Source organism: Dendropsophus ebraccatus, chromosome 5 (assembly GCF_027789765.1).
Source record: "Dendropsophus ebraccatus isolate aDenEbr1 chromosome 5, aDenEbr1.pat, whole genome shotgun sequence".
NCBI lineage: Eukaryota > Metazoa > Chordata > Amphibia > Anura > Hylidae > Dendropsophus > Dendropsophus ebraccatus.
Window position 1 is genome coordinate 62,217,339 of NC_091458.1, and position 24,380 is coordinate 62,241,718.

General features: G+C 43.1%; 1 protein-coding gene across 4 annotated transcripts in view; it reads right to left on the reverse strand.

Annotated features, from left to right (window-relative positions):
- Window positions 1-24,380, reverse strand: part of ARHGEF25 (Rho guanine nucleotide exchange factor 25) — a 214,573-nt gene that overhangs the window by 178,584 nt on the left and 11,609 nt on the right. The window contains exon 1 of one of the 4 annotated variants that reach the window (XM_069970349.1): window positions 2,587-2,609. The exons of 2 other annotated variants lie outside the window; for them this stretch is intronic. The gene's annotated coding sequence lies outside the window, so the exon portion shown is untranslated. Of the gene's footprint in view, window positions 1-2,006; window positions 2,028-2,586; window positions 2,610-24,380 lie in introns of those variants that run through there. One more of the 4 variants, XM_069970348.1, reaches the window with a different exon arrangement.

Consider the following 24,380-nt stretch of genomic DNA (forward strand, 5'->3'; position numbering starts at 1 on the left):
GGTATTGGTCAGGTCTGGTATAGCGGTGTTATCCAGTCACAGTATGGCAGTATTGGTCAGGTCTGATATGATGGTGTTATCCAGTCACAGTATGGTGGTATTGGTCAGGACTGGTGTGGCGGTGTTACCCAGTCACAGTTTGCCGGTATTGGTCAGGTCTGGTATGGCAGTGTTATCCAGTCACAGTATGGCGGTATTGGTCAGGTCTGGTATGACAGTGTTATCCAGCACAGTATGGCGGTATTAGTCAGGTCTGGTATGACAGTGTTATCCAGCACAGTATAGCGGTATTGGTCAGGTCTGGTGTGGCGGTGTTATCCATTCACAGTATGGCGGTATTGGTCAGGTCTGGTGTGGCAGTGTTATCCAGTCACAGTATGGCGGAATTGGTCAGGTCTGGTATGACAGTGTTATCCAGTCACAGTATGGCGGTATTGATCAGGTCTGGTGTGGCGGTGTTACCCAGTCATAGTATGGCGGTATTGGTCAGGTCTGGTATGGAGGTGTTATCCATTCACAGTATGGCGGTATTGGTCAGGTCTGGTATGGAGGTGTTATCCAGTCACAGTATGGCGGAATTGGTCAGGTCTGGTATGACAGTGTTATCCAGTCACAGTATGGCGGTATTGGTCAGGTCTGGTGTGGCAGTGTTATCCAGTCACAGTATGGCGGTATTGGTCAGGTCTGGTGTGGCAGTGTTATCCAGTCACAGTATGGCGGTATTGGTCAGGTCTGGTGTGGCAGTGTTATCCAGTCACAGTATGGCGGTATTGGTCAGGTCTGGTATGGAGGTGTTATCCAGTCACAGTATGGCGGTATTGGTCAGGTCTGGCAGTGTTATCCAGTCACAGTATGGCGGTATTGGTCAGGTCTGGTATGACAGTGTTATCCAGCACAATATGGCGGTATTGGTCAGGTCTGGTGTAGCAGTGTTACCCAGTCACAGTTTGGTATACCTGTAGTGCCCTGTATATACATGTACTGTATAGATGGAGGAGGGGGTCCTGTACACATGTACTGTATAGATGGAGTAGGGGGTCCTGTATATACATGTACTGTATAGATGGAGTAGGGGGTCCTGTATATACATGTACTGTATAGATGGAGTAGGGGATCCTGTATATACATGTACTGTATAGATGGAGGAGGGGGTCCTGTACACATGTACTGTATAGATGGAGTAGGGGGTCCTGTATATACATGTACTGTATAGATGGAGTAGGGGGTCCTGTATATACATGTACTGTATAGATGGAGTAGGGGGTCCTGTATATACATGTACTGTATAGATGGAGTAGGGGGTCCTGTATATACATGTACTGTATGGATGGAGTAGGGGGCTCTGTATATACATGTAATGTATAGTTGGAGTAGGGGGTCCTGTATATACATGTACTGTATAGATGGAGTAGGGGGTCCTGTATATACATGTACTGTATAGATGGAGTAGGGGGCCCTGTATATACAAGTACTGTATAGATGGAGTAGGGGGTCCTGTATATACATGTACTGTATAGATGGAGTAGGGGGTCCTGTATATACATGTACTGTATAGTTGGAGTAGGGGGTCCTGTATATACATGTACTGTATAGATGGAGTAGGGGGTCCTGTATATACATGTACTGTATGGATGGAGTAGGGGGCTCTGTATATACATGTAATGTATAGTTGGAGTAGGGGGTCCTGTATATACATGTACTGTATAGATGGAGTAGGGGGTCCTGTATATATATGTACTGTATAGATGGAGTAGGGGGCCCTGTATATATATGTACTGTATATACATATACTGTATAGATGGAGTAGGGGGTCCTGTATATACATGTACTGTATAGTTGGAGTAGGGGGTCCTGTATATACATGTACTGTATAGATGGAGTAGGGGGTCCTGTATATACATGTACTGTATAGATGGAGTAAGGGGTCCTGTATATACATGTACTGTATAGATGGAGTAGGGGGTCCTGTATATACATGTACTGTATAGATGGAGTAGGGGGTCTACCAGTTATTACTGTGGATGTTGTGAGGCAGCTTCCCTAGAAACCATTGCTCCCTGTGAAAATGAAAGCAGTAATCCTATTGGTTGCTAAGGCTCCAACTGCCGTGTCTGCTGCAGCTAATTATATCACCTGTGTTTGCAGTGAGGAGATTTTCCCATTCATCTCTATGGGGCGCTGCTCTTCCCCTTCCCCCTCCCCTCCTGTACATCTGGCGGGGACGGGACCTTCGCAATAACCTTCCCGGGCTCCCAGTGTATCTGTGTGCCAAATTTGGGGTCAAACGGTTCAGGCGTTTGGAAGTCTATAGAGGACAGGCAGACAGACAGACAGAAGGACAGACAGACAGACTTTGATTTTTATTATATAGATTGTGTTGAATGCCAAGAATACTGCAGAGTGACATCACCATATGCCACCACCATACCCACCTTCAACCCCCATACAGATCGTATTCACCACCTGCCTGGCATGTGTTATACAGACACCCCTCTGACATATAGGTCAACTGATATGTAGATATCCCTGAAAATACCAGACACCTGTCTCATAAAATAGCCCCCTCCGTATGCTGCAGCTACTTACATGTTAACAAGCGTCTACATCTGTCACATTTGATGATACAACATGCTCTGGCTTTTAACTTATCCCCTCCCCTGTGCACATGCTTGACTCTTCACCTTTGTCTGGACAGTAAACCTTTAACATTGACTTTAAACTTGTCTTGACCTTAAAACTGTCTTGACCCTAGACTTTTCATCTGTATCCAAAGCCAATTATTGGTGCAATGGTAGATCCAAGATATGATCAAAATGCTGGGATTTTGGCAATCTCTGAACACATTGTGAAAAGGGAATGCTCATCTTTACAGACAACTTAATCACTCTATCCCCCTGGCATTGTTAAATGGTTATAAGGGCCTGATACATATTACATCATTAGCCAATCCCACTAAAATCAGCGGGTTTGTGTATTTTTTGTCTCCCGTGAACTGCAGTGATTTGCAGTGATTTGTGCTACCTTCCTTGTTACCAATTTTCATTTGTTTTTAATTATACTTTATATTTTTTAATTTTTTGTGGTCACCTCTGTTTATAATAACTAGATCATACTTGGTCTCTGGAAATGTAAAGCCTTTGCAATAAGACTTCATTATAGCATAAAATTTTAAAATTAGGTCACCTTCAATGTTTATCCTGAATTTATTTCTTGAATGGGACCTGCGTGTTCTTATTTGTTTCATGCTTTGTACTTGTCTGACCTTTTCAATAAAAAATTTGTTTGGAAAAAAAAGAATGGATTTGAAAAGAGGTGAAATCTCAGTCTTTCCTTTATGACCTGTTCTCTGTTTATAGTCTGTTCCTGGCTTTGGCTTCAATGATCTGTCAGATTAATCTGTGTGTGTGTGTAATAGGGCCTTAAGACATGTATTTGTCATAATATTATATGTAGATTGTAATTCAGTGTTCAGAAGATAAACACTAGAAAGATGGGTGAATGTGCCAAAAGTTCAGGTCCACACGTTTTCTAAGCAGTCCTTGGGCGGCGTCCACCTTCTCCGGGCAGCGGGATTCGAATGCTGATCATTCAGGTTTGTGCCAACCAGAACTTTCGGCAAGTTCACTCATCCCTAGTTAACACACACATTAGCACCATTTATTATGGTCCAATATCACATCTAATTGAAACGTACATGAAAAAGGTTTTCAGGGCACCCTTCATACTACCATCAATGTGCATTAGATACTGTTGTGGTAAATGCAATTATCCATTTTGTCCAACCTCCCGCTATCAGACTAAAGAATTAGCTTGCAGCATTATAATATCAGCATCATTATTTTAGATCATAGGCATCCTGGACTTTAATGGGGTATGTAGGGTGCTGAGCTATTATGTCCAGGATATTTGATGGAAACGTCAATGCCGGCGTCCATCCAATCCTCAGAGGCAGATGTGGATGAGGCCTGATATGGACTCATATGTTGCTCATCTGGGACCAGCCTGCATGAAATAAAAAAGGGTTTCTTCATTTCAAAATACCTCCTTTGTATCAGCCACAATTACTTTAAGGGGTATTCCTATCTCAAATTCACTGCCAACAGTAGATTTGCTAATTTCCAAAGCCTCACAACTCACAGAAACGGAAATAAAATCTAACTTTATTATTAATCCATTAAAACATGACAAAAGGTCAAAGGTCACTACCAAAAACAACAAACTGGAAAACACAGAGCAAAGTCTAAATACTGTATACAGACGACCAAACAGATAATATGACCGACCAATACAAATGGTATGCCTATACTGGGGTAGCCCTAACAATGAAGGTGTATGTGGGATAGGTTAATGGGAGGGGGACTTAGGATAACAAATGATGGCAAGGGTCCTGTCCCCTCTATCCCTGCCCTAAGCGGAGTGTTACTGATTGCCTGAGCAGGCCAAGTCCCACCGACTTTTGATGTTTTAGCCGGGTTGTGACATACCTGAAACCCGGAAGAAGATGACTTCCGGTGGGGTATGGGAGTCCGATCATGCGACACAACATGGGCACGGGGACAGGTAAGCTTGGCGTCTTTTATTCCCCCCCCCACCCCCTACTCCCTGCCCGTAATGATTTTTGCCCTCCCTCCCCCCGCCGGACTTTTCCTTTAACTAATTACCAAAATGTGAAAAGAAATCAAAGTAAGGCAGGCAGTCAATTAGTACATTGCGGCTTTACATTACATGCATCAATTAGAGCCTCCCTTTTATTGAAGTTATTGCTGCGTAATTAGATGAAGCACATTCTAATCTAATATAAGGTAGAGGAAGCTCCAGATGTCTTCAATAAGAGATAAACGCCTTCATAAACACTGGTGATGAGCCTAAATACCCGGAACAGAGACCGAGGAGGCAAAATAGAAGGCATGAAAAATAGCAATGGGATTAGTGATAATGTACACATTTACAGAGCATCTCAACCTAATGGATCATTTACATAGGCATATTCTATGTTTGAGTTCCCAAAGGGAAGGATTCTGTTTATAGTCAAAAAGGATTATGTGTGTATATATATATATATATATATATATATATATATATACACACACACACACATTCATAATTTTCCTGCATATAAAACTACTTTTTTACCCGGAAAAATCTCCTCAAAAGTCAGGGGTCGTTTTATATGCTGGGTGTCGTTTTATAGGACGGGTGCTGAACAACCTTGGAATCGGATTGGAGAATCTGCAGCCGCTGCATACGGTGCCGGGAACTCAAAAATGCCCACATATGCGGTAGACATATGAAGGGCAGAACAAGCTGCAGGTGTCCAGGGTATAGAAAAAAGAGAGACGATAGAGCGGCGCTGTGCGCAGAAAAACACACCTCTTTCACCGATCTGGCCCACCCTTGTATCCTACCAGTATTACCGTACCTCCTTCTCTGCCTCTCAGATCTCGCTGCTGTCTGAGGATTTTTATTAATTTTTATTTGGTGTGCGTTGGAAGACAGGTAGTCTTATATGGAGAGTCCATCCCAAACTCTATATTTTAACTTGAAAAGTTGGGGGGTCGTCTTATACGCCCAGTCTTCTTATATGCCGGAAAATACGGTTATATATATACAGGCCATAATTGGTGATTATAAATCTTACAACTGGCACTTTGGTATTCTGCGCAATAAATCCACAGCAAATGCTTTTTTTAATTGCCTTGAGCCATTGCAATTAGATAGCATAGTCAGAGCTCAATCACACCACATATACGGCTTAATGGTGACACATAGGCCGAGAAAATACATGCATCGACTCATGCATCAACATGCCTATATAGGTAACTGTGTATGAGCAAAGAATTTCCAATATAATCAGGTTAACAAACTGTTTTTCATACTCAATTTTTTTTCCCGCAAAGGTTAGTTTCAAACTGGAGTAATTTGGCCTCATTTCTGCATCCATATTAAAGCCATAAATTCTGGCTCAGCCACAGCTCTAGTGACCCAAGCTAAGGCTCTATAAGTCTTTCAACTCAGGTGATAAGTATTACCATTGGGCTGTAATACAGATGCAGAAATGTGGCCATATTATGTTTATCTGAAACTGGCCATATGTAAGTGAATAAACATCCATTAAAACCTGAACACCAAATGTAGTGTGAACTAGGTTATATTATAGCCAGCCTGCGACAATTGAATTGCACCCACCCCAAAGACCTATAAATTTAAATTCAATACTAAAGGGAACCTGTCACCAAGACAATGCTATCTAATCTATCGCCATCATGTTATAGAGCAGGAAGAACTGAGCAGATTGATATATAACCTTGTGGGAAAAGATTCTGTATAACTTGTAACATGGTGATTAAAATCCCTGCTCATTCTGTGATAAGGAGTCCAGTGGGTGGTGTCACTCAATGGACTGGACTCTTTAGCATGAAAACATCAGAGATTTCTATTAATAAATAACATGTTATACTGAATCTTTTCCCATAAAGATATTTATCAATCCGCTTAGCTCATTCTGCTCTATAACATGATGCCTATAGCTTAGGTAGCATTTTTAGGCTATGTTAACATTACATAAGAGACCGGCTGTTCCGTGACCCCGGCCAGGTCACACAATGCCCGGATCATCCTGGCTGGTACTTAAAGGGAACCTGTCACCCCCCGTGCCGGGGTGACAGGCTCCCGACCCCCCGTTAGAGCCCCATATACTTACCTAATCCCGCCGGGTCCCGCTTCTGGAGGTGGTCGGGTGACGGAGATCTCAGCCGCTGCAGCCCGGCGCGCGCGCTGAGAGATGAGTCCAACACCCATAGAGAATGACAGGAGAGTCCAGCGCTCCGTCATTCTCTATGGGTGTTGGACTCATCTCTCAGCGCGCGCGCCGGGCTGCAGCGGCTGAGATCTCCGTCACCCGACCGGATCCAGAAGCGGGACCCGGCGGGATTAGGTGAGTATATGGGGCTCTAACGGGGGGTCGGGAGCCTGTCACCCCGGCACGGGGGGTGACAGGTTCCCTTTAAGTACCGGCCGGATGATCTTTCTGGCCACAGAGCTCTGATGCGGGTGCATCAGCGCGCGCCCGCATCAGAGCTTCCCATAGCACACAGTGAAGCAAGCAGCCGGAGCCGCTGGCTTCACTGTGTGAACTGACAGGGTTTCCTACAGCCACAATTCATTGAATTGCGACCGCAGAAAACTGACATATCAGTTATTTGCGGTGCCGCACGGATCCCGGCTGGAGCGTATATGATGTGTATACACTCCGGCCGGGATCCCATAAAGAAACAGGCAATGTTCACAGGTGCATAAAGTACGGCAGTTGTTGTCGATGGCAACAATGGCCTTACTTTTACGTAGTGTGAACATAGCCTTATGGTGACAGGTTCCCTTTCTTGCTACTTTATGTATGGACTATATCAATACATTAACCTGATTTAAATTGTGGTTTACAGTGTGCAATGTGACTTTTACAAACTATGATTGTAAGAGAAAATAAGGGGGTCATAGGCATAGCTTAACTACACTGCTAATATATGCACCAATTACTTGCAGACCCTAAAATATGATATTGATTTTCACAATGTCACCTATTGTTTTGGAGAACCTCATCACCCCACCCTCATCATGGCGGGCATGGGAACCAGTTTGCCTGTGCATGCCTTCTGTAGCTTATGAATGCACATTCATGTGGACAAGCAAAGTTATTTACTGAGGACCTTGTACATGTACAGTCAATGATATGATATATTATCTGTATATTTGGCCATACATTTTCAGTAACTGACAAATAACAGTTATCTCTCCTGACTTCCATATGGATATAAACATTCGGCATGAATTCTCTATGGGGAGAAGTAAAGGTCGTATTACACGTAGCGATTATCGTTCAAAGATTGGCTATAAAGATCATTCGCTAGCGATAACTAGTGATTTTGTAGGTTATTACAGTCACTTATTACTGTTATGAACGATCGCTTTTACGTTGTTATATGGTCACTAATCAAACGACTTATTACACAAACAAATATTCGAAAGATCGCTGAACTACGTTGTCCATCTAATAGGGAAAACCCACTCCTACTGCAATTGACTTCTTTGCAGCATGCTTTATCCATTTACCCAATATCAATTTCATACAAATCCCTGACACATCACAGTTTACACTATCTTTACAACTCAAAGGCCTTTCACCAAAGCTTGTCATTATAAATGACACACCTCATACTTCCGCTATTTTGCAATAACTGTCCGCATCTTCAAAACAAGGTAAAATATATAAAATGCTCATAAAATGAGTCCATGTCATTTCAGCACATAAGGTTCTGATCTTAGCATTGCTGTGATGTGACGGAACTCCTAGTACTTGAGGCTCTGCTACTGGGTAACTGTGCATAGTGCGTGATACCAATGTATGACCCATAAATAATGTTTATTATGTAACATCAGCCTTAATTCTAAATCATTTGATGATTGTGTAATGCTGCATTACCATCACCCATCACCACTCCTGAGACCCCCAGGTAACCAAACCAAATGTGTAAGCTTCAATGTCACTTTAAATATGGGGTATTGTTAGTGCTCCACATTGTATGTACGGTGACTATATAGAAACTAGGTGACTGAAAACTCTATAGGCCTCCAGGGATAACTAGTCTACACTTTATATTTTTCCTGGGTAGTGGCCATTTTTTGGAACTTAGAAGGAAGTAGCTTGACAGCCCAGGGGTGTAGGCTCCTGGGAACTGAGTAAGACACTGATAGATCACAGTGTGTAGTGAGCAGATAAGGAGTGACGCCTAATTTCCTTCCAGTGGAGAGCTTGGTGGGTTTACGGATTTCATTGCCCTGGGTGAAGTATTTATTTTCCTTTGATTTATTTATCTATTTATTTCCTATTGTTCATATGGCACCGACTTACTTCTCAGAGCTGTAGACAGACTGTAGACCCTCACGCTAGTCCCTGTTTCTAGTGGGCTCAGATTTTGCAATGTGATTCTTGAATGGAGTATATTCAGTAGCAGGTCTGATATATGGGCACATTGTTGGTTTAAGGCTAACTTTTTTCTCTATAGCTCCTCAGATTCTGGCCTCTTGTTCTTGTTTTACGTTTCTTGTTTTTACGTTTAAAAACACTTCCCTCCTGAAATTTAATGAGGTTTTCCACTTAAGACCATGTTTACACACAGTGAGAACATCAGCTGTTGTTTGACGTGTCAAACAATGGCCGATGTCTCAGATGTTCACCTGGCCGATACTACAGTATCCGCCGGGTGAACATCACTTTAATTGAATTGGAATGCGGGCATATTTGGGTGGGCCTGCACTCCAATTAGCCATAGAGCACAATGTAAAGTACAACTGGGAGCCATACTTTATATTGTGTGCACAGGCTATCTTGTGTGGCTGCTGTTCAATGAATAGTGGGCACACAAAACAGACCTGTCAATTATTTTGTGTGGCCCGCAAAACACCCCGGCCGTCGTGTATACTACGGCTGTGGTTCCATAGGCTGCAATGTAATCGGCCGCTGTCATTAAACAATGGCCATTATTGCAATCTGCAACAACAGCCGTTGTTTAATGATAAAATACGTAGTGTGAATGTGGCCTAAAACTAAACTTGTCCCCTATCCTGACCTAAAATCATCAGCTGCTGACCGTGCATCGCTATATGTAATGCGCAGCTGACAGTTGATGATTGTGTAAAAAAAAAAATAATAAACTGTACATATGTTCACAGTTCCGGTGTGTTTTGCCCTCTGCTCACTTCCCGAAGCCGCCAATGTAACTTTAGAGCAGGTCTCTGAACTCACAGGCTGCTCAGCCAACCACTGGCCTTGGCGGTCCCGGACAGTGGTTGGCTGAGTGACCTGTCAGTTGATAGACCAGCTAACAATGTCCGTGCAACCCTTGCTAAACAATTTTCGAGCCAAGTAATAGGTCTAGCAGACTGGCACTCACTTACAGGAGGCATCGGGCCGTGTAATAGGACCATTACCCTCCTTGGAACTCAGTTTGCGGAAGACTATCACTCAAACAGGTTTAGGAATGGAAGGGGTAGTTAAGAGGTATTACACTAATTTATGGGAACAGATGTCAAGGGGACAAAGGACTGCAGAATTTCAATATTTGGCATGTTGATTTTTCTCTCCTACAGCAAATACACCACTCCCAGGAGCTTCTGGCAGGCGCCGCCTTATTCCTTTTCTCCCATGTGGATGGCCAGTTTAAACAATCAGTGTCCATTATGCCTATTATCTCTATTTAATGTGCAATGGAATGTTATCTTCTCCAGCCTGAGAGCAGCAATTTCAGGCATACTATAGTGTTCCTCATTGGGATTAGAGAAGTGTTTGCCCTGGTGATAATATGTTATCTCCCACACAATGCATTCGGAAATTAAGTATTCAGACTCTTTATCCAGTACTTAATTGAAGCACCTTTGGCAGAGATTATAGTCTTCAGTTTTCTCTGGTATTATATCACAAAGCTTGCAAAGGTTTTCAGGTTGGATGAAGCTATTTTCAGGTCTTATTACACGGGGCAACAAGAGGGAGCAAACAGGAGCTGACAGGTCAGTGCTCGCTTGCTCCTCGTTCCCTGCTCGCTGCCGACGCTATTACATGCTTCAGCAGCGAGCAGGTAAGAGCCGGGGGGGCTGCGAGGAGCTGTAGGGGGGGGGGCTGCCTGGGTGATCGATTGATTGTCTGGGCAGCCCACAGAAGATAGCGGCCACCTGCTGCTGCCGCTCCTATTCCGCGGAGTGACGGCAGCAGATCGCTGCTATATTAGTCGTTTGTCTTTCAACATGTTGAAAGACAATGACAGACAATGGTCAGCCGACATTGTACATGTCGGCTGATCTTTGTCTTCTATTACACAAGATGATTATCGTTTTGTGTAATGGGGCCTTAAGACACCTGTATTGTCTTGGCTGCGGGCTTAGGGTCTTTTGTCTCTGTCTGAAGCTTAGAGCACTCAGAGCAATCAGAGCTTTTCCTCAACCCTGACCAGTCTCCTTGTCCTGTATGACAATATGATGCTGCCCCCATCATGCTTCACTATAGGGATGATACTGGGCAGGTCATGAGCAGTGTCTGGTTTGCTCCAGCCATGACTGTTCTCAAAGTCTGAGAGTCCTTGGTGCTTTTTTTGCAAATTCCAGGTGAGCTTTTTATGTGTCTTTTACTGAGGAGAGGCTTCTTTTTAGCCACTCTACCACAAAGCCCAGATTAAAGGAGCGCTGCAGTCAGGGGCGTAACTAGTATTCACTGGGCCCCATAGCAAAAAACACAAACACAAAGCACTATATATATATATATATTAGGTGATGTGGACAAAAAATAAAATCTCTTGTGGCCAGAGACAGAATCCTGCCTGCAGCTTCAAAAGTGACTGACAGAGCAGAGAACCAATGGCTGCTAACCCTGTCTGTCCACTGTATTAAACTATAAGGGCCCATTAGGAGCCCTTATGGATAAATACATAGGTGCAGGAGCAGACTACCTTCTACTTAACCCCTTATGTGCTGCAGTGTGTAAAGCCCTTGTTATATGGGGGCAAGAAGGAGCTCCTCATTCCCAGCCCGGGTGATCGCTAGATTGTCCAGGCAGCTCATAGAAGATAGAAGCAGTCTATTACAGGGAGCGACGGCAGCATATCACTGCTATCCTCATCGTTTATCTTTTAACATGTTGAAAGACAACGATTAGCCAACATTGTGCATCATCTTCTATTACACTAGACTTTGTGTAATAGGGCCTTAAGTGACCCAATGTTCAATTACATGCTGCAACACAAAAAACACAAGACAAGGAGATCTCTTTATTCACTCCTCTGGCACTGATAACCCTTGACCTCTTCATGGAGCTCAGAGAGGCCCCTTTTTTCCTACTTGATTGCAGTAGTCTGAGAACAGTGGTCAGGGGTTATCAGAGCAGTGATGCAGAGATCTCCTTGTCTTCTGGTTTTTAACTTTTTTTTTTTTGCAGCATGTAAGTGAACACTATGTCACTTACACACTGCAGTAGATAAGGGGTTAAGCAGAAAGACACAGGATGTCTCTTATCTCCTCTGTGCATCCCCGGGCCCCACCTCCTCCACAGGCCCCATAGCAGCTGCCTGCCCTGCCTCTATGGTAGCTATGCCACTGCATGTTTCTCCCATCTGAACACAGGATCTTTGGTGCTCAGCCAGAGTAATCATTGCATTCTTGTTCACCTCTCTTACCAAGACCCTTCTTCCTTACTAAGTTTGGTGGGGCGGCTAGCTCTACAAAGAACCTGAATGTTCCATTCAAAAGGGATAGTGTCACAATGAAAACTAGGTCTAGAGTGATGCACTATGTTAAATAAAAAATATTCCACATTTACAAGCATTTCTTTAAATGTATCGTTTGAGAGATATAGACTCACCAATCCCCCATGTGCTGCTAAGTATCATAACCTGTTGCCCTTGGTAACCGCCCACCAGGCAACCACTTACGTTGGTTGCTCATGCTCAGTTTAATCCCAGTCACATGATCTGTCCCATTAGTACTGGTAGTTGGTTTTCACTTCACATGCAGCAAGGGGGATTGTGTCTGTACTATTAAATGGCAACAGCAGGGTCATGGTTTAGAGAGGAAACCAGGATTAGTTAGTGAATTGAAATGGACAATACTAGAAGAGATACAAGATAGTAATGCAGAAAAGGTTAAACAGATTGCTGAGAAAAGAGGTATTCTGGATACAGATATTAGAAACATTAAGTCCACTAGGACTAAATGAACAATGTAATTTTAATGTATTTCTGTGAGATGTGAAACAGATGATTACATAGTAAATAGGGAGATAGATAAAATGTAACAAAATGTATTACTGTGTGATTCTATAATATTGCTTACTCCCGTCTATCTATGTTTGATTTTAGTGGGGGAAGTAATCTCGCGAGACTTCCCGGGTATTTCAGGTGGTGGCACTTCACAATTTATGCTTGAAAAAGAGATATTTCTCTCGAAACGTCGCATGGCATGTGAACACGGACGTTCCATCAAGAATTTGATCCGAATGGACAAATAGAGCTCGGTCTGAGCTTGGACTTTATATTTCTTCCTCGTTTACTGCGAATTTTGCACAAGTGGTGAAATGTTTACGAAATGTAAGATTTGAATTTTCATATAAAGAAAATCGCAATTGAATTTTGTGTGTGTGTTTACATTGGACTTACCAATACAATGCACAGGACATATTGCTAAAAATCTGCCTGCTAATGTCCATAACCTCTGCTCTTTGCAGTAAATGCACGTGGCCAGACCATGTTCAAAAGTCTGAATGATGCTTTCAATTAACCCGATGTTGCTTTGTTGCTCCATTTAACAAATGTAAAACTGCGCCAAATCCCTGGAATTAATGAACTTGGCTTCCCACTGGTGGAAAAATAAGTGCAGATTGTTTCTCCCAATCTAAACAGATATCATTTTGGAAAATATTTCATAAATAGCACGCAGAAGGCCTTGAGGTGAAAATGTTACTGATTATTTACTGTGCTTTATATGTAGTTTCTGAGTTAGGCTGGCATCACACATAACATTTTTAGGTAAAATGCAGCCTTTGCCTGGAATTTTGTTCAGTGTTTCTTTTTTATCCAGCAAAAAGATGACAGCCAGATGTTTGCTAGAAGCCAATAGTGAAATATAAAATGCAGTACAAACATTTTTTTTTTTTTTGCTTGGCTTTTTATTCACATTAAGGCTATGTTCACACTGCGTACGAATCCGTCCGTAGTGCGAACCGCGAATATACGCACGTAGTTTTGAGGTTGATGCGTTCGCTTGAAAGTATACGATATACGCCCGCACAGTGCACACTACGTATGAGCTTACAGCCGGATCGTATACGGCGCCATGAAAAATGAACAAGGCCATTGTTTGAGAACGAAAATGTTGAAACTTACGGCCGTGGATTTCCATACGGTCCCGTACAAAGTACTTATTTCAGCCAAATTGAACTTGATTTTTCGATCCAAAAGGTTCTGTGTGGTTTACAGGGCTGGGCAAAGATTTCCAAGTAAATGACCTGCCTCAGATCTGTCAGGACTGTATCTTTGCCGAGCATTATGCGCCCCTCGGCTCGTGCCGTTCGGCCGAGAAGGCGCTGATTTTCTTGCATTCTGTTTCTGTGTTTTGTTTTGTAGTGTGTGAACACTGGTATTTGCTCACCTTGAGAGACACACCCGACTTCACCTGCTGAGTTCTGTCTGGCCATGTCTGGGTTAATCTGTGTTTTGCTTCTGCTGTGACTGACAGGTCTTCCTGCCAGTGGATCTGTTTTGTTCTCAGGTGTCAGTGCTTGGAGTTCAGGGGATGGTCCAATGATGTTCTGGATCAGAGCCCTGGCCTTCTATATTACTACCTCAGTCTGGGATATCATTGCTGGTTATTGACTTAGTCTCTGCCTGCTTGTGGATTCTGTTTCTTTGCATCTCCTGACTACTGCTTTGTATCTCTGACCTCCCTTGCTTGCTGCCTGCCCCTGATCATATTGCCTGTTTTCTGATTACGCCTTTGGATCCTGATTTTATACTTTTGCTGCCCGACTGTTGTGACCCGGATTGTGGACTATTCTTCATTGTGTTTGTCTGTCTGTTTTGTATTTGTGTTCCACCTAGCCAGTGCAGGGACTGCCGCCCAGTAGCTCGCCGCCATCTTAGTGCGGATAGTGGCAAGTAGATAGGTGAAGTGGGCTGGGCTGAGCTTAGGGCTCACTGTCTCTGTGTGTCTGGTGTCACCGGTTCCTAACAAGATCGCTTCGAATCAAGCTAGGGAAGCATAAATGTACTGCGGGCGTATGTTGGCGGTTCGTACGCATGTCTATTTTTCCCACGCCCGTAGTTTCAGCCGCACATGTACGGTGGCGTAAGAACTGCATATGGATTCGTACGCAGTGTGAACATAGCCTAAGGGTACATTCACACAGTCAAAAAAAAAGGTGCGTTTGTCCCTCTCATTGACTTCAGTGGGAGAAGCTCCATAACATTTTTCAAAAACACAAGTCACGAAAAGTTACCCTTCTTGGACCAGTGTGATTATATTATAATATATATATATATACATATATATATATATATATATATATATATTCCCATTCTTTCATAAGCCTCTCTATAGGACATAAAAAGCCATGAAAAAGAATGTCTGAGAAAGGCATAGCAATGAATGATTCAATGAATGAAGTTAAAAAAATCACAATGATATTTTCAAAGAGAAAAGATTAAATAAAAGGAATATACACAATTCTGGGAAAAACAGTCATACTTCTCCAGATGTGTCCCAAATAATAAAGTGTCATTGTCATTACAAAACTTTTGACATTTCATAGTGGCATATTAAAAGTTTTGATCAGCCTGGGTCTGAGTGTCCAAACCTGTACCAATCGGGAGAACGGTTAGAAAAAAGAGTCGGGCTCTTTAACTAAGTGCATAGAGTTTACGCACTGCAGCGGATCTTCTCTCGGCTCGTTCTCCCAATCGGTACGGGTCTAAACACTCAGACCCGGACCAATCAAAACTTTTGACATGTCTCTATGACATGTCAAAAGTTTTTGTAATGACAGTGACACTTTCACTGAAATGCTTTAAAATGTTGAGCAAAATGCATACTAGACAAGATGAATGTGAAAGTATATAAAGTATATAAAGGAAGGAGCATTTTTTATTCAGACTAGGGGATTAGTGCCACATTATGGCTCACCAGTATAGATCCTGGCCCCAACACACATCTGAATTACTCTTTGCATAGGAAAATTACATAGGAAGAAATGGCAATTTGTCCCAAATTCGCCAGATCTAAAGCTGATTAGCTGGAAAATAAGTCTGACCCATGGAGGCCGCACCTGACAACTTACTAACTATATCATCTACTATAAGTGCTTTGGGTGCCACATATAACTGGACACCTTCAGAGGCACATGGTGCACCTACACAGCGGCAGGCAGGTTTTTATATTATGGCAGTTCAGTGCACATACAGGCTTCTCACAGCAGTTGTACACTAACAATGTGCAAGGTATTCTAATGAGTAATACAACAATTATACAGGCCAAGTGCTTGTTTAAAAATAAGGAACATCATCCATCAAGTAAGGACATTGCAAAAAATACATTTACAAGAAGTGGTTTTGATCCAAGGTGAAGTAGCTCTTTAAAGACAATGATATAAACAACATCTCATCTTGTTTTAAGACATTATGTTTTATGTCATGTATTATTCACTGGGAAAGGCTATGAGGAACCTTGGAGACATCCATCAGCATCCCAGATGATAGCATTCACTCACTGGAGATGAGAACAATATGTATTTGCTGCTGAATGTGACTCACATATTGCTAACCGGTCTCTTATGCAATGGCTATTTTTGTTTCTTTGTTTTATTTTGTATGTTAAAGTGTACTCTGGAGAGTATCTTTTTTTTGTTTTTAATTTTTCTACATTACTTTACTAAAGTATCAGTATTCTTTATCTACTATTATATGTTGAGTGACAGCATTAAAGACCGATAAGGGCCTCTCTACTGCCCCCATTGTTTGTATCAGGAACTGCAGGGCTATCCAAGCCCTGCTCCCCATTTCTGATCCAGCACTTTCTGATACAGACCCCCCCCCCCCCCCCATTTACATTTACTATTAAACGATACATTAAGTGGCAGTATTAAGGAGTGACAAGGCTGTCCAAGCTGTACTTACATGGAAATGCATATTCTTCACTATAAAGATATTCCTTCACTGGCTTTATGCTTCCAATGTAAAGACAGCATAAACTAGTGACTGAGACTCTGATTCCAGTGATGCATCACTCCTCTTCATGCAGCAGAAAATCACTGTTTATATTCTGCACCCTGAGCCTAGTGCACAGCTGTGCCCCCACCTACCATCCATTGATTGACAACTTTCTGCCTATAGCCAGAATACTGTCAGTCAGCGACTGGTGTAAGGGAAAGCAGCAGCTTATTAATATTCAGGAATACTTAGCGAGGGCACATTACGGCTAATGCACTCAGCATGGTGTGCAAAAGACAAAGAAAGAATTTATAAGATCTTTTGCATCAAAAGTAATAGGGAATACAACAACTAATTTTGTAGTTTGTATTTTTCGGTGAGATCATGGTCAGGCTAATAACAGGGCATACAGCAGCTGATAAGTACTGGAGGACTGGAGATTTTTAAATAGAATTAAATTACAAATCTGTAAAACTTTCTAACACCAATTGATTTGAAAGAAAAAAAAACCTCGCTGGATAACCCCTTTAAAGATGCTTAACCTGAATAACACTATTTTCAAATTACGCCTGAAAGTGGATGCAGTTGTACTGTTCATGAGTATATACCAGTTCTTTGCACTTATCAGAGCTAGAACAAAGTGTGATGAAAATGTGATGTTGACTACATTGGAAAAGTAATTTCCTTGTGTTATGTGCAAAATCAGTGTGATTACTATGTTCGGTTATTGTGACAGTTTTCCTGTCATCCAGCACAGTCAAACAATAGAGCCCTTTCAACATCCAGCAAAGAATTCATTAGTGATGTGATCCTTATGGCTCTTGTTTGCCTGTCCTTATAAGTCCACTATATCACCTTTCAGCTATGTTCACATAACATATTTTAATGGCCATTTTAGACTCAAAACATTTGCCGTCATTCACCATATTTTTGCAGCAGTTTGTACAATAACGTCCGTTGGTTCATTATTTAGGTTCAGGTTCTAAGTTGGCCACTTTTAACACCGTTTTTGGGTGTTGTCATGGAATTAGAATAGAGTTTATGTTAAAATATATTGGAATGACGACCAGAAGTAAATAATGTGTGAACAACTAAAAATAATGGACGCTGTTCGCTAAATAATGGCCGAGAATTAATGTCATAGAGATGAGCGAACCGGGTTTGGGTTCGAGTCGATCCGAACCCGAACGTTCGGTATTTGATTAGCGGTGGCTGCTGAACTTGGATAAAGCTCTAAGGTTGTCTGGAAAACATGCATACAGCCAATGGCTATATCCATGTTTTCCACATAGCCTTAGGGCTTTATCCAAGTTCAGCAGCCACCGCTAATCAAATGCCAAAAGTTCGGGTTTGGATCGACTCGAGCATGCTCCAGGTTCGCTCATCTCTAGTCATAAACATTCATTTCACTGCTCGCTATAGAAAATAATAGACATTCTATTCTTACCTAACCACGCTCCCCCTGGCTCCTCCTGTGGGGTTTTTGGGTGACCCGTTGCTACTTTGGAGATGGACTGGTCCTATCAGTGAGAGCCAGCTCAGCCAATCACTGGCTGAAATGTTGTCCTGCTTCAGTCACTGATTGGCTGAGCAGGCTGTCAATGCCAAGACGGAGGGAACGTTGAGCGGGGACCAGAAGGCTCCTCAGGAAGAACCCAGGGAAGCATGGTTAGGTAAGAATAGGATGTTTACTATTTTCTATAGCACCACCACACAATATTAAAAATTAAAATACCCGAAGTCTCCATTTAATTACAGTTATAACTAAATCCTTCACTATTGTAGACTTACCCAATAGTCATCCATTCATGGTATAAAAGAATTTATAAAATAGATTTTTTTTTGCCCATAAATGTATAACTTTATGAACATTGAAACTCAGCTGTCCCATTTTCAGTATATCCAGGCGACTCTGTGAAGATAGTGAGGACAAATCGCACTTGTAAAGCCCATGGACAGAATCTATATAAGTCCTTTATCAGTTGCATGTCTCTTCTTTGAGATACTGCTACTTGAAACCGATAATGCTCTGCCAGGACAGTATCATAATAGCAAATACAGACCAGGAAACATGATTGAATTTAAATAGCTTAAACAGTAATAGTCCCCTATGGTCGCTATAAAGATAGGTGAGGCAGGGGTGGACACAGACTGCATAGGGCCCCTGTGCAAAATATTTGCCTGGGCCCTCCATAAGCAAACCATGCCACCACATTCCTGGCTGCCCCCCATCCCTACACACTACCTATCCTGGCTGCCCCCCATCCCCCCACACACTACCCATCCTAGCTGCCCCCCATCCCCACACACAATACCCCACCTAACCCCCCCAGTGGTCCTCCAGGTCAGCAGGATGCCCAATGCCACAATAGCCAACGTATGACCACCAGGTGACGTCCTGGGGCAGGGCAGCTGTGGCCAGCCATGGTTCACATATCCAATGCGGTATGTGGGGCAGGCCACAGCTGCTAACATCTCGACGCTGGCGGGTTGTAGGTGGCAGGACATCTGATCACGCACCTGGTGCATGGGTGGATAGACAATACATATCATCTATGTGGCAGGGCCTGGGGCAGTGGAGGGGTCCACTAGACTGAGGCTCAGACTCCAAGCCTGAAGGGCCCCTCTGTTGGCCTGGGCCCCTGTGCAGCTGAACAGGTTGCACAATTGATATGTCCGCCACTGAGGTGAGGAGAGGTGAGGTGATGGTGATCTCTCTCTTTGTAATAGTTTCTTTGTTGTATAACTTCATCTTCACACTGCAGCTGTAACTGTAGAGGTTACACAGTTAAACAGTTCTGGAATTCTCAGATATTTCCTTCCATGCTCTATAAAAATCAACATCCCACCCAGCCTGAGCTCTATGTAATACCAGGGCACTCCCTTGTGCAGCCAGGGAAGAGGGAGCTTGGGACGCTGCTTCTATTCTCTGTGTATGACCAAGCCTCTGATACTCCCATTACACCAGCTTTACCAACGCCCTGTCAGCATTACCCTCAGGCAACAGCTTGCTGGCTGTGTTTTTATTTTCACAGTAAAAATCCTTATCCATGTCAAAGTCATCCGCCCCTGAGAATAATCCCAAAGCTCCTAAAATTTACCACATGAAAGAACAACTTGGGAGTTAACCTCCATCCTGGAGAAGTTCACCATGACTAGTTAATAATTAGTATATCGAACTTTAGGAAGGAAAGTGAGATACATACAATGTAATGTAAACATCAATGCGTGAAAAGTTATAAGATAAGCTAATCCTGTAATAGTCCCACCATGGAGAAATTCAGTGTGTTACAGAAATAGCAGAGACAATACAAATACAAAAAGCTCCAAGGTAAAGGCATTACACTGACAGTAGTTACAAAGAAAAAGGTAAAAAGATACAAAGGTAAAAACGATATCAGAAGCTTAAAAAAATATTTCAGTTCTCTTTATGGAATGATCTCCGCTTAGATCGGTGTTGATTGTACAGCCTAAACACAGTGGGGAGGACAGACTTTCAATAGTGTTCCTTCTCACACTTTGGGTGAAGTCGTCGGTCACTGACAGTACTGCCCAGTGCGATCATTGTCTAATGCATGGGATGGGAGTTATTCTCCAGCATGGAGCTCACCAAGGACAGGTGTCTCCCACCACCTGCACTGGGTTCAGGGGGCTCTCCAGGACAGAGCAGGCCCTTCCAATCAGCATGTTGAGTCTATTCCTATCCCTGTTTCCCTATTTCCCCCACAGTGAAGTAAGTGGAGTGTCTATCTCTGAGCGCTATTGTTTCTTTTTTGTGTTTTACTCCGTTACTCCACCGGTCTGGTTCCACCCCGGGTATTTGACTGAGCGCCCTCCATGTTTGGATGATCCCATTGGGACGGAGAGTGATATCTCTATTGCCACGACTCTGGATATAGGTGGAGTGGGTAGGGAATTATCCCATACCCACATACACCGGGTGAGTTTGACTATCATTGTGTTAAGTGTATTTTATATTGGATGAGCGCTATCCCCCATCGCTATACTCTTTGCTCACGGTCACCTGTTGCTTTGTTTTTTTTTTGAGGGGACCGGCCTTTTTTCTGGATAACAGCGATCTCCAAGATTATAATGGATTACTTTATCCCCCACAGTGAAGTAAGTGGATTATATCGCTTTTGGAAAGTTTTTCACCACACTATACATTGACGAGTGTCTATCTCTGAGCGCTATCGTTTCTTTTTTGTGTTTTACTCTGTTACTCCACCGGTGTGGTTTCACCCCGGGTATTTGACTGAGTGCCCTCCATGTTTGAATGATCCCATTGGGACGGAGAGTGACATCTCTATTGCCACGACTCTGGATATAAGTGGAGTGGGTAGGGAATTATCCCATACCCACATACACCGGGTGAGTTTGACTACCATTGTGTTTAGTGTATTTTATATTGGATGAGCGCTATCCCCCATCGCTATACACCTGGTTGATATGATACTACCCTAGTAGGCCACTCCAAAGAAGATGACAGATGTCACTATAGAGTTGAAAAAGGCCCTAAGAAGTGCCCCCTGGACTGCAAAGGCTCTCAACCTTCTAATAGGTAGAGCCTGCTTTAGCCCTTTCTGTACAGTGCGTCCATGTGATCAGCTCAGTCCAGCTTATCATTGAAGAGCACACCCAGATACTCATAGGTGTTGACTGTCTTAATTTTTCGTCCTCTGGATCTCCAATGGTTTTGGGCTTGCAGAAATACACTACCTTGGTCTTCCCATTTCTTTGGTCTTTTCAGCATTCATCCTAATGTGGTTCCACTGGCACCAATCCACAAAATCCCTGTTCATTCCTCTGTATTCCATGTCATCTTCATCTGTGATGAGTCCTACTATTGCAGAGTCATCAGAATACTTCTGGAGGTAGCAGGTAGATGAGTTGCACCTAAAGTCTACAGTGTACAGTGTGAAGAGGAAAGGCACAAGAACTGTACCCTGTGGTGCCCCCATATTACAGATCACATTGTCTGATACACAGTCCCGGGCTCTCACATACTGAGGTCGATTGGTGAGTTAATCTAGGATCCAGTTAGAGAGATGGAGGTCCACTCCAACATGGGCCAGTGGCTGTATGTTGTTAAAAGCACTGGAGAAATCGAAGAACATTATTCTTACAGTGTTCTCTGGTATCTCCAGGTGAGAAAGATCTCTGTGTAGAAGGTGGATGATGACATCCACCCCAATGCCCAGCCAATAAGCAAACTGAAAAGGGGCCATAGCCAAGCTTACTAGACAGCGTAGATGTTTGACAACCAATCTCTCCAAGATCTTCATCATATGGGTTGCCAATGCTACAGGTCTATAGCCATTCAGGTCCATTGGATGAAGTGTCTTTGGAACTGGTGCCACACAAAATGATTTCCACAGTTGTGGTACCATTTAAGCTTATATTGAACATATATGTAATACCACACAGCTGGTCCCCACATATCTTAAGTAACCTGGCACTTATGCCATTTGGCCTTGCAGCCTTCCCAACATTGAGTTCCTTTCTTAGGGCTCAATACACTAACAGATATCTGACCAACTTAGACAGATTTTTGAAGCCAAAACCAGAAACAGACTCTAAACAGAGAAAGGGTCATAACGGAAAGACTGGGAGCTCTTCTCTTTTCAAATCCTTTCCTGGCTTTGGCTTAAAAAATCTGTCAGATAAATTGGCTGGAAATCTGTTGGTGTAATAGGGCCCTTACTTGGGCACTTGTGAAGATCAGCCTGTAACCAGATGACTGATTGCTAGATTAATTGATCTGGAGATGAGAGCACCCAGCAGGAGGTGAGGTCAGTGTCGGAGAGGGCACTGAATGACTTGCTGGGGAGAGAGGAGCTAGTGTGTGATCAAACCTAACGAAGAATAGATTGAGCTCATAAAGCCACTATGTATCTCCTTCTACCTGGGAGACAGGCTGTCTCTGTCCAGATATTGACTTAAGAGTTTTCCAGACCTCACTAATGTTTTGTGTTTCATTTGCTCTTCCATCTTTCTCTCATAATCCCTCAGAGCCTCTTCACTCTCTTCAGACAATATCCTCACTGTCCGGGTGACAGCTGGTTCTCTACATACAAGTGGCTTGTTCATAGGTCGAAGGTGCACCAGGTTGTGATCCAATCTTCCCGGGCCGGTAGGGCTGATGAGTTATATGCCTCTCTTCCATTGGCAAAGAACAAGTCCAATGTTTTGTCTCTAGTGTGGCAGGTTACACACTGTGTGAAACTGGACAGTGTAGATGATGGGAGAAACATGGTTGAAATCTCCAGAGATAAGAAGAAGGGCCTGGGGATGCAACATCTGCAACTAGCTCACCATGGCTTATAGGATCTCACAGGCAGCTTTAGCTTTCGCAGAGGGTGGAACATATGTAGCTATCACAATGACATGTGATAGTTCCTTGGGTAAATAGAATGGTCTCATGCTCACAGCTAATAGTTCAATGTCCTTACAGCAAGTTAGCTCCTTATTCACAATGGGCCTAGGAGTCCCTTGTCCTGTCCACCCAAAGGAGTTTGAAGCCATTTAAGGAGACAAGAGTGTCCAGAGTGCCATCAGTAAGCCAGGTTTTTGTAAACAGCATCATGCTTCACTTCTGAAACTTCCGATGATGCCTGGTCAGTGCCACCAGTTCATACATCTTATTTGCAAGAGATCTCAGATTGCCCATAATGATGGAGGGGGGAACAGGTCTATAACATCTCTCAGAAGGGTTCCAGCTCTACAATCTATTCTCTTTTTCTTTCTTATTTCCTGGGAGATGTCTGGTCTAGTAGCATGCACCCCTGCCGTGTTCCTAAGCTGTAGCAGCTGCTCCCTGGTGTAGACAATAGATCCCTGGCTCCATACAGGATCACCCAACATAATAAAAGGTACTCCAAAGGTCCAAGTCCTAATATGGTTATTCATAGTGTAATGCCCCTTAAGTAGAGTAATAAGACAAAAAAAGACAGAAAAAAAATAAAAAGCTCAAGGTGAGCAGGAGCTGCTGTAACAGGCTGCCACTCCATTGGCACCATCTAAGTATTGTCTACCATTTGAACGATCCTGCCTCCACTTCTGGAATAGACTCATTTGGCAATGACAATCTGCTCAGCCAATGACTAACTTAAACGAGACAGTGCCACGGCCAGTGATTGGCTGAGCAGGCTGTCACTGCCAGAGGGGTCTGTTCCAGAAGTGGAGGCAGCTACTGAAGATGACATAAGAGGACCCCAGGGGAGCATGGAGAGGCAACAATAGACTGTTTGTCATGTTCTGTGTCTGGGCAGCAACATATTAGAAGTTAATTCCTCGTCTAGCCACCAAAACAGCTGTGGCCCCTTCACAAGACTTCTTATGGGTGTCCTATGGTATATGGCACCAAAATTTATTAGGCTATTAGAAAAAAAAACAGAGATGGCAGTCACCCAGAGTTGTCTAGTGCCAGTGACACTCCCAATGAAATCTAACTATTTTATTCTGCTGCTGTGTATCCGACTGTCAAACGCTCTGTGCCTTCTTGTAAAGAAATATGACTATTATCGTTTGCTACAGTCTACAATCATTCTCTAGGGGTAGCGCTCAACCACCTCTTACAAACAACATATGCTAGGAAGAATAGCAGTGCAATATAACCTATACATAAACATGTCCCAACATTAG